Genomic DNA, 8,742 nt, shown 5'->3' on the forward strand with positions numbered 1-8,742 from the left:
GGATGGAGTAGGTACCTAGGGCAGAGAACAATAGGAGAGAAAGGGAGGCACAAGTGAGGGAAAGACAAACGAAATAAGCACTTTTATTTAGAACACAAGAGGGAAGTAAGGCACGAGTATTCCTCGTCTGCCTTGCAAACCCATTACAAGTAGACTTAAATAGAGAAGGGAAAGGTTAATCATCACATGTCGGGTACTCACTGAGCCCCATCGTCACATGCGGAGATTCTTTTCTTCTCCCCTAAGTCAAGACACTCAGTGGCGGGACAGCGCCACTTACAAGAGCTTTACCAAAACCATGGGCTCAAAACCGTGAGCGTTGCTGGTTTTACAAAATCAGGAATCCAAGTTGACCCCTGTTGAACAGTATGACACATGGTCGGCCACCTTTGGGTGCTTTTAGGCACACTATTCGACACGACAAAAGTAAAAGAGGGCGCTTACACATCGGCCCGACACACACATGGATGCGTAGGGAATCCGGGTCCACCACGCTTCCGCTGCGTCCACCACTTCTTCTAATTGTGGGATCTGCAAGAAAGGATCTTGCGCCTCCCCGAAAATACCTTGAGTGCCACTGCCGCCTTCTGTATCTCTTCCACTGCGTTGGATAGATCCAGTGAAGGTGGCAGTATCTTCTTCATCTTTGATCCTTTTTCGGAAGGTGGTGGGGGAAGTGGTAGCCTAGTGCCACTGCCTTCCTGCATTTCTTCCACGAGCGCTATCGGCTTAACAACGATGGAAGAAGATGAACAGCTCCGGTGTAGGGCGACGCCAGGAGAGGAGAAAGGTGACCGAGCAGAAGCAGGCCCGTAGGCCTTGTACTATTCAAACCATCTCGGCACCTGTAGCAAATCCAATCATGGCCTAGAAGTCGAATCCGGCCCGGATCAAACCGGAACCTGCAAGGCCGAGGAGACGGCGTTTTCGTTGGAATCCTGTATACAAGAAATAGAAAGCGATCGTGATAGACGCTGTGAAGATTGGTGACGGAGTTGCTGGTCCGTCAGGCAAGAACCAGTGACGACTTCAATAATGGAGCGTGGTGGACCCGGATTCCCTACGCATCCATGTGTGTGTGTTGGGCCGATGTATAAGTGTCCTCTTTTACTTTTGTCGTGTCGAACAGTGTGCCTGAAAAGCACCCAAAGGTGGCCATCCATGTGCCATACTGTTCAACAGGGGTCCACTTGGATTCCCGGTGTTGTAAAACCAGTGGAGCTCACGGTTTTGAGCCCACGGTTTTGGTAAAGCTCTTGTAAAGTGGTGCTGTCCCGCCACTTGTCTTGACTTAGGAGAGAAGAAAAGAATCTCCGCATGTGACGATGGGGCCCAATGAGCACCCGACATGTGATGATTAACCTTTTCTTTCTCTATTTAAGTCTACTTGTAATGGGTTGCAAGCAGACGAGCAATACTCGTGCCTTACTTCCTTCTTGTGTTCTAATAAAAGAGCTTGTTTTGTTTGTCTCTCCATCACTTGTGCCTCTTCTCTCCTATTGTTCTCTGCCCTAGGTACCGGCTCCATCCTGAGCTGAGAACCGAGAGATGATCTTATATTCTGGTATCAGAGCTTGAAAGGAGTCTTGAGGAGGTGTGAGCTGTGCAAGGCGCTGTGTTTGCTGCATGTTGCTTACGAAGAAGACGTCTGTGTGCGAAGTCTACTGACCGCCGAACTCGCCGAAGGACATCAGGTGACAAAAGATGTAACCACCGTAAGACGCGAGAGGAGCAGCAGGGAGAAGTTGAGTCTCTGAGGTGAAGGCTACGAGAGTAGGCCTCGTTGTGTCAGGAAGTAGCCACCGCCTTTGACGTTGGTGACCATCAAGCACCGCCCGTTTAGCTCCACCTCTCACCGAGATTATCAAGTAGGTATGGAAGGATCCTATTATTATGACTCGGATGGTGAAGAACAATTGTATGCTTTTAATTATGGGACAAGTGATTTTCACAACGAACAAGCATCCATCGAGGTCTTGAGCGATCCAAACTACGATGAGGGAAAAGTGACGATTATGACAAATAAGCTTATAAAGGCTCGTCTCCACAGCAACCAGTCTGGGGTTGTTGTGCATGTGAAGCGTCATCTTCATCTGACGAAGTGCAGTCCCAACTCGACTGTTCTTGCTAGAACGCTTCATCCACCGGATTAGGCGAAGTTTCCTCACGCTCTGCATCCGAAGAAGAAAGTCGCACCTTGTCAGACTGGGAAACTGATGACGGCAACAGCTCAGTGGCCAGCGAAGCATCAGGTAATATTCACTCTGGTTCCACTGTTTGCACTGACTCTTGCAGGACCTCCTTTGTGACATCTTCGTCTTCATGGGAGACTGCATCTACTGAAGAGTCAGAATCTTCATGGGAGACAGCCACGACCTGCTCCTGTGAAGCAACCGATGAGTCTATGGCATGCCTAACTGTCGATCGGCTGATGAATCTCCAAGATGGGACGATGAACCACCGATAGATCCCGACTGTTCCCGGCAAAAAAATGGATGTCCCATCCATTTTTCGGAAGGTGGTGGGGGAAGTGGTAGCCTAGTGCCACTGCTGCCTTCTGCATCTCTTCCACGAGCGCTATCGTCTTACCAACGATGGAAGAAGATGAACAGCTCCGGTGTAGAGCGACGCCAGGAGAGGAGAAAGGTGACCGAGCAGAAGCAGGCCCGTAGGCCTTGTACTGTTCAAGCCATCTCGGCACCTGCAGCAAATCCAATCGCGGCCTAGAAGTCGAATTCGGCCCTGATCAAACCGGAACCTGCGAGGCCGAGGAGACGACGTTTTCGTTGGAATCCTGTATACAAGAAACGGAAAGCGACCGCGATAGACGCCGTGAAGATTGGTGACAGAGTTGCTGGTCCGTCAAGCAAGAACCAGCGACGGCTTCAATAATGGAGCGTGGTACACCAGAGTCGGATTCCCTACGCATCCATGTGTGTGTGTCGGGCCGATGTATAAGTGTCATCTTTTACTTTTGTCGTGTCGAACAGTGTGCCTGAAAAGCATCCAAAGGTGGCCATCCATGTGTCATACTGTTCAACAGGGGTCCACTTGGATTCCTGGTGTTGTAAAACCAGTGGCGCTCACGGTTTTGAGCCCACGGTTTTGTAAAAGCTCTTGTAAAGTGGTGTTGTCCCGCCACTTGTCTTGACTTAGGGGAGAAGAAAAGAATCTCCGCATGTGACGATGGGGCCCAATGAGCACCCGACATGTGATGATTAAACTTTTCTTTCTCTATTTAAGTCTACTTGTAATGGGTTGCAAGGGAGACGAGCAATACTCGTGCCGTACTTCCTTCTTGTGTTCTAATAAGAGAGCTTGTTTCGTTTGTCCCTCTATCACTTGTGCCTCTTCTCTCCTGATTGTTCTCTGCCCTAGGTACCGGCTCCATCCTGAGCTGAGAACCGAGAGACGATCTTATATTCCTGGTATCTAACCTATTTTCATTGGAAATGCATAAGTGTAAGGAATGTGAAATTGATTCTCACCGATTTTCATGTATCCCCCCTTAGCTTCTTGTTTGCAGTAGTTTGGTAGATTATTCCACTGAAATTTACCACGAAGGTATTATCTTCAATTGCTTCTTTAGGTACGGATGACTGGTCTATGCAGCATGTTGTCGCACCTGTGTCCAGTATAGCATTAATTTTAAAAAGTTGTACCTTCGGGACTATTATTTCTACTGTCAAATTGTACAGTCTGTTGGGGCTGCTTTTTGTTATGGTGGTTGAGGCTGAGTACTCTTTGCTTGCTCCTTCATCAATGAATACTTGAACTTCTTGCTCTATAGGTCGACTCATCATAGGTTGACTCACCATACCTCTGAGGTCCTAGTTTTCTAACTCCAGCCTTTCTATCGTCAGTCTAACTTCTTCTAATTCAGCATCACCTTCCATTCTAGCAGCTTGAAGTTCCCTTTGGTATTTTTCTTTGCAATATTCCAGCTCATCCTTGAGTCTTTGTATTTCCTCCTCACACCAATTAATATACTGCCTCTATTCCTGAATCAAAAATCGAGGATTATATGGTATAGCAGTAATTTTTGCAACAGGTACCTTTATGTTGTGGTAATGAGGTCCACATTGTCCGCAGGAGGCTATCTTGCATTGAGGGCAGTATATCCTCCATTTATGCATTGCTTCCCTTCCGCAAGTATGACATTTCAGAATTTGTTGCTCTGTCTTTATTGTATTGCCATTTGTGAAGGCAATTATGCTGCTCCTTTGAGACTTTCACCATTGGCTGCCATCCTCCTTCTATTCCGAGCCAATAGGTCCTGCTTTCTTCATGAAATACCATTATATATTCTTTTAATAATAAGTTTATACCTTGGCTTCGGAATGATTCTTCATTCTCCGAGATGTTGTATATTGCATCGCTCATAGGTTCTCCCTCATGTACTGATAGAATGTCATGATCATCAGGAATGTCAAGCCCTTCGAACATCGCCACTCTTTTTATATTCCTCTTTTCACTTAGGCAGTCTCGCGCAAAGTGTCCCTCTTCTCCGCATAGAAAACATTTGCATTTATTTGTTACAATTAAGTGCTTTCACTTTTCTACTCGGGCATGTGAGTTGTGGGGTTTACCTTTGTAGGTTGTAGATCTTCTAGCTCCATACCTCCTTCCTTCTTTATTCTTAGCATAATATCCCGGGATTGGGATACTTCTGCAAAATGACAGATCCCTTAGTGATGAAATTTGTCTTTTTGCATTCTCCTTCCCAGGTATCTGAATGTAAACAATATTCTTGGATGTACTCCCACCTGACTCCCTTTGTATTTATCTTCAAATTCTTATCGTATGATTGTGCCCAAGTCTCCCGGGATTTTAATTCAGAGTTTTTCAGATAACTCGGTACTTGTAAACATCCTTCCTGTTTTAGCTACAAGATGGAGATAATCATTTAAGAAAGGTATAACATCTTTCATGTTAGAGCAACTTAACCTTTCCAAATCTTTGTATGCTTCAGTCTGCATTGCTGTGGAGCCTTGATAGGGATCTTCTAGGATAAACATTCTCCTTATCTGAGAAATTATGTTTTGCGTTCCTTCCGCTCCATCTGAAGCATTCAAAATCTCCTGGTATTCACTTGGGTAACTCATTCTCCATTGAATCCAGGTGAGTTTTTCTGTTTCTCCAAGCAGATTTTCTATAAATTCTGCCTTTTCTTTGCCGCTTGAGAAAGCCTACATTGCCACCAAATTTTTGGTAATACTTTCCCATCGCATGAAGGCTTCATCAAATAAGCTCAGGTCTCTGGTATTATGAATATGGCTCCTGTCTGCTGCTGTGCTAAGGGTAAGGACCATTGTCTTGTATAGTCCTTTGGCTTAAAATAGGCTCTGGATGTTGATGCCTCATAATCAGGCTTCCTAGGTTATTGTGGTAGATCTACCGCTGGTGGATAGCCCACTGGACCCATTGCTGTGTCCTGTGGGGGCCTATACTCCGAGATTGCTGATGTCGAAGCTTGAGCGGAAAAGTGCTTCTAAACTTCTAATGTAAATAAGAACAGAACTAGAAAGTATTCAAATTACAATAATAAGCTTAGGAACTTACAAAAGTTTTACAATCACAAAGTTTAAACTTCTTCATGTATGACTTCTATCGTAATGCGACTTCTGCCTTGCAAGAAGATGACTCATAGTTTATATAGAGATAGGATAGTAAGGACCGGGTACATGTGGTAGCCCCATCGCATCCTTATCGTATCTTTTCCCTATTGTAGGTCGAGTTATAAAGCTACTAGGCTTAGTCATTAAAGTTACTAGGCTATAAAGGACGGCTCCCCGGGGCTCAGTCCTTTATTAAAGTCTTGGATTTTGCGGGATTTCAGGGGCCACCATTGCTCCATTATTGTACTATGGTGGATGCTCCAGCACTTCTTTTATCACACTTTGGTAGTGGAGAAGGGCATTCCAAAGTTCTTTTCTTGTGCTGATGACAGTTGGAAGATGCTGTCTCCAATAATTGTCCTTCTTTGTTCCTTCTCGATGGGCATGATGTCGAAAGTCATATTCCTTGAGCTGGCAGATTTGTTCCAGTTCTCTGATACTGTGGAAGACTTGCTCCACTGCTTCTGCTTCGATTTGGGACATTCTTTTTCTGATGTTGTGGTCTTCAAGGTGTAAGATGGTCCTTCCGCTGGATTCTTGGGCCAGTTCCTCGTATTCACTAAGGAGTTCATAAGGCCTGCTAACCTGGTAATTGCCTGAAGGTTGGGCTTTTCCTTGACCTGCTTCATTGCTTGCTCCATGGCCTCCATGACTTGGTCCTCCGGATTCGATGCTTCCTGCATTAATAAACAAACAAGTCGAGAAAGTGCGTCAGCTAAAACATTGTCCTTCCCTTCTACATGGACAAACTGGACAGGGATTCCTAATCCAGTAATAAAGTCCGTGAAATTTATCCATCTGACGCGGGAAGGCTTATTCTGAGCAGTCTTATTAAAGAAGCTGATGATGGCCTGACAGTCTGTTCTGATCATCAATTCTGACTTATCAAGATAATATATCTTAAAACTTTTTAGACTGTTCATGACTGCAAATATCTCCGCGTCGATTGTGGATTTAATAGGATTAAACCCTCCACTAGCAAAGGCGCAGATTTTTTCTTCAGATTTTGGATCATACTTTTGGGCTTTCCATTTGCAAATACCACCCCATCCTTCCATAGACCCATCTGTCTCTAGAATTATATAACAGTCTTCTGGAGGAATATCTAAGGTCCGGTAACTGCTGTATCATTGTCTTGACCTTTTCAACTAACTCCCAGTCTTGCTTGTTCATTCTCTTTTCACCTGTTGGGCTTGTTTTTGAGTATAACGGGCCTAAGGTTTTTCCCAGATTCGGGATATAACCTCTTGCATAATTTAGGAGGCCCAGCCATGATCTGAGTCCTTTTGTTGTAGATAGTTCTTTTTCTTGGAAATCTGCTATCTTCTTGATAACATGAGGTTGTAATTTTATCTTTCTGTTCCCAATTGTAGCCCCAAGGAAATCAATTGTAGGAGACCCAATTTTCATTTTTGTTGGGCTAAGGATAAGCCTATTTCTTTTGCATATTCTCAGTAATTCTTGTAGATGCTCCATATGTTCCTGTTCATTCATTGAAAATACAAGGATGTCGTCAATATATACAACAATGAAATTCTCGGTACCTTTAAAACATACATCCATTTTCCTTTGGAATACTAGGGAGCATTTTTTTTAAGCCGAATGGCATGACTAGCCATTCGTAGAGGCCTTCTGGTACCCAGAATGCAGTCCATTCTATTGACTCCGGGTGCATAGCTACCTGATGGAAACCACTTTTCAAATCAAACTTAGAGTAAATAGTGTTGTTACTGACCCTTTTTATGATGGTATTGATGCCCGGTAAGCTATACTGGTCTTTATGTGTGTTGTCATTCAGCCTTTTATAGTTAAACACCATCCTTTCCTTTCCTTTAACTTCTCGTCCAGTCTCTGGGTCAACTGTGGTACCTGAATTGACAATCATAGCAGTGGTTCTATGACGACTAGTGGAGGGTCGAATTACCTTAAGCTCAAGCAGTGCCTTAATATGTTTCCTGAAAGTTTCTTCCAGTAGGGGTGTCACATGCTTTAATAGCCTGTCTTCTATTACCAGATCTGGATTCTTGATTTCAATCTTGCACTGCACCTGATTTTGCTCCCAATACTTCATGGGGTTTTCACCAATATGCCCTGTCTTTCTTAGTTCATCTAATAAGGGACTGAATTTTGCATGAAATGTAGGAATACTTATCTGAGTGTATATATTCACACTTTCCTTGATTCTGTAGTATTCCTCTTCTTCGAGTTCTAGCTCTTCAATTGAAGATAGGGTTGCGGGCTCTTGCTGAGTTTGTATTGTGGTAATATTTTTGTAAAATGTCAATTCTGACCCTTCAATATGTATTCCTCCACTCATTGCCCGTATGAAGTTGCACCCCAGTATCATTTGTATTCCCCCACCTATTTTCATTGGAAATGCATAAGTGTAAGGAATCATGTGTCCCCCTTTTAGCTTCTTGTTTGCAGTAGTTTGGGAGTTTATCCCGCTAAAATTCACCACGAATGTATTATCCTCAATTGCTTCTTTAGGTGCGGATGACTGGTCTATGCAGCATGTTGTCGCACCTGTATCTAGTATAGCATTAATTTTAAAAGGTTGTACCTTCGGGACTGATATTTCTACTATCAGGTTATACAATCTGTTGGGGCTGCCTTTTGTGACAGTGGTTGAGGCTAAATATTCTTTGTTTGCTCCTTCATCAATGAGTACTTGAACTTCCTGTTCTACAGGTTGTCGCCCCGCCATACCTCTGAGGTCATGGTTTTTCTAACTCTAGTCTTTCTATCGTCATCCTGGCTTCTTCTAATTCAGCATCACCTTCCATTCTAGCAGCTTGAAGTTCTCTTTGGAATTTTTCTCTGTAATTTTCCAGCTCGTTTTTGAGCCTTTGTATTTCCTCCTCACACCAAGTAATATGCCCACCATTGCTCCATTATTGTACTATGGTGGATGTTCCAGCATTTCTTTTATCACGCTCTGGTAGTGGAGAAGGGCGTTCCAGAATTCTTTTCTTGTGCTGATGACAGCTGAAAGATACTGTCTCCAATAATTGTCCTTCTTTGTTCCTTCTCGATGGGCATGATGTGGAAAGTCGTATTCCTTGAGCTGGCAGATTTTGGCTATCACTCCTTCGCTTGGGATAGCAAATTGCAACTGTTGATC

At 44.1% G+C, this 8,742-nt stretch overlaps 1 pseudogene; it reads right to left on the minus strand.

Annotated features, from left to right (window-relative positions):
- Window positions 1-5,893: 5,893 nt before the first annotated feature.
- On the minus strand, window positions 5,894-8,325 carry LOC141816281 (uncharacterized; annotated as a pseudogene).
- Window positions 8,326-8,742: the final 417 nt, after the last annotated feature.

Source organism: Curcuma longa, unplaced genomic scaffold, assembly GCF_044706935.1.
Source record: "Curcuma longa cultivar G26 ecotype Majalengka, Jawa Barat unplaced genomic scaffold, ITB_CL_G26_1.1 contig_15913, whole genome shotgun sequence".
NCBI classification, from domain to species: Eukaryota; Viridiplantae; Streptophyta; class Magnoliopsida; order Zingiberales; family Zingiberaceae; genus Curcuma; species Curcuma longa.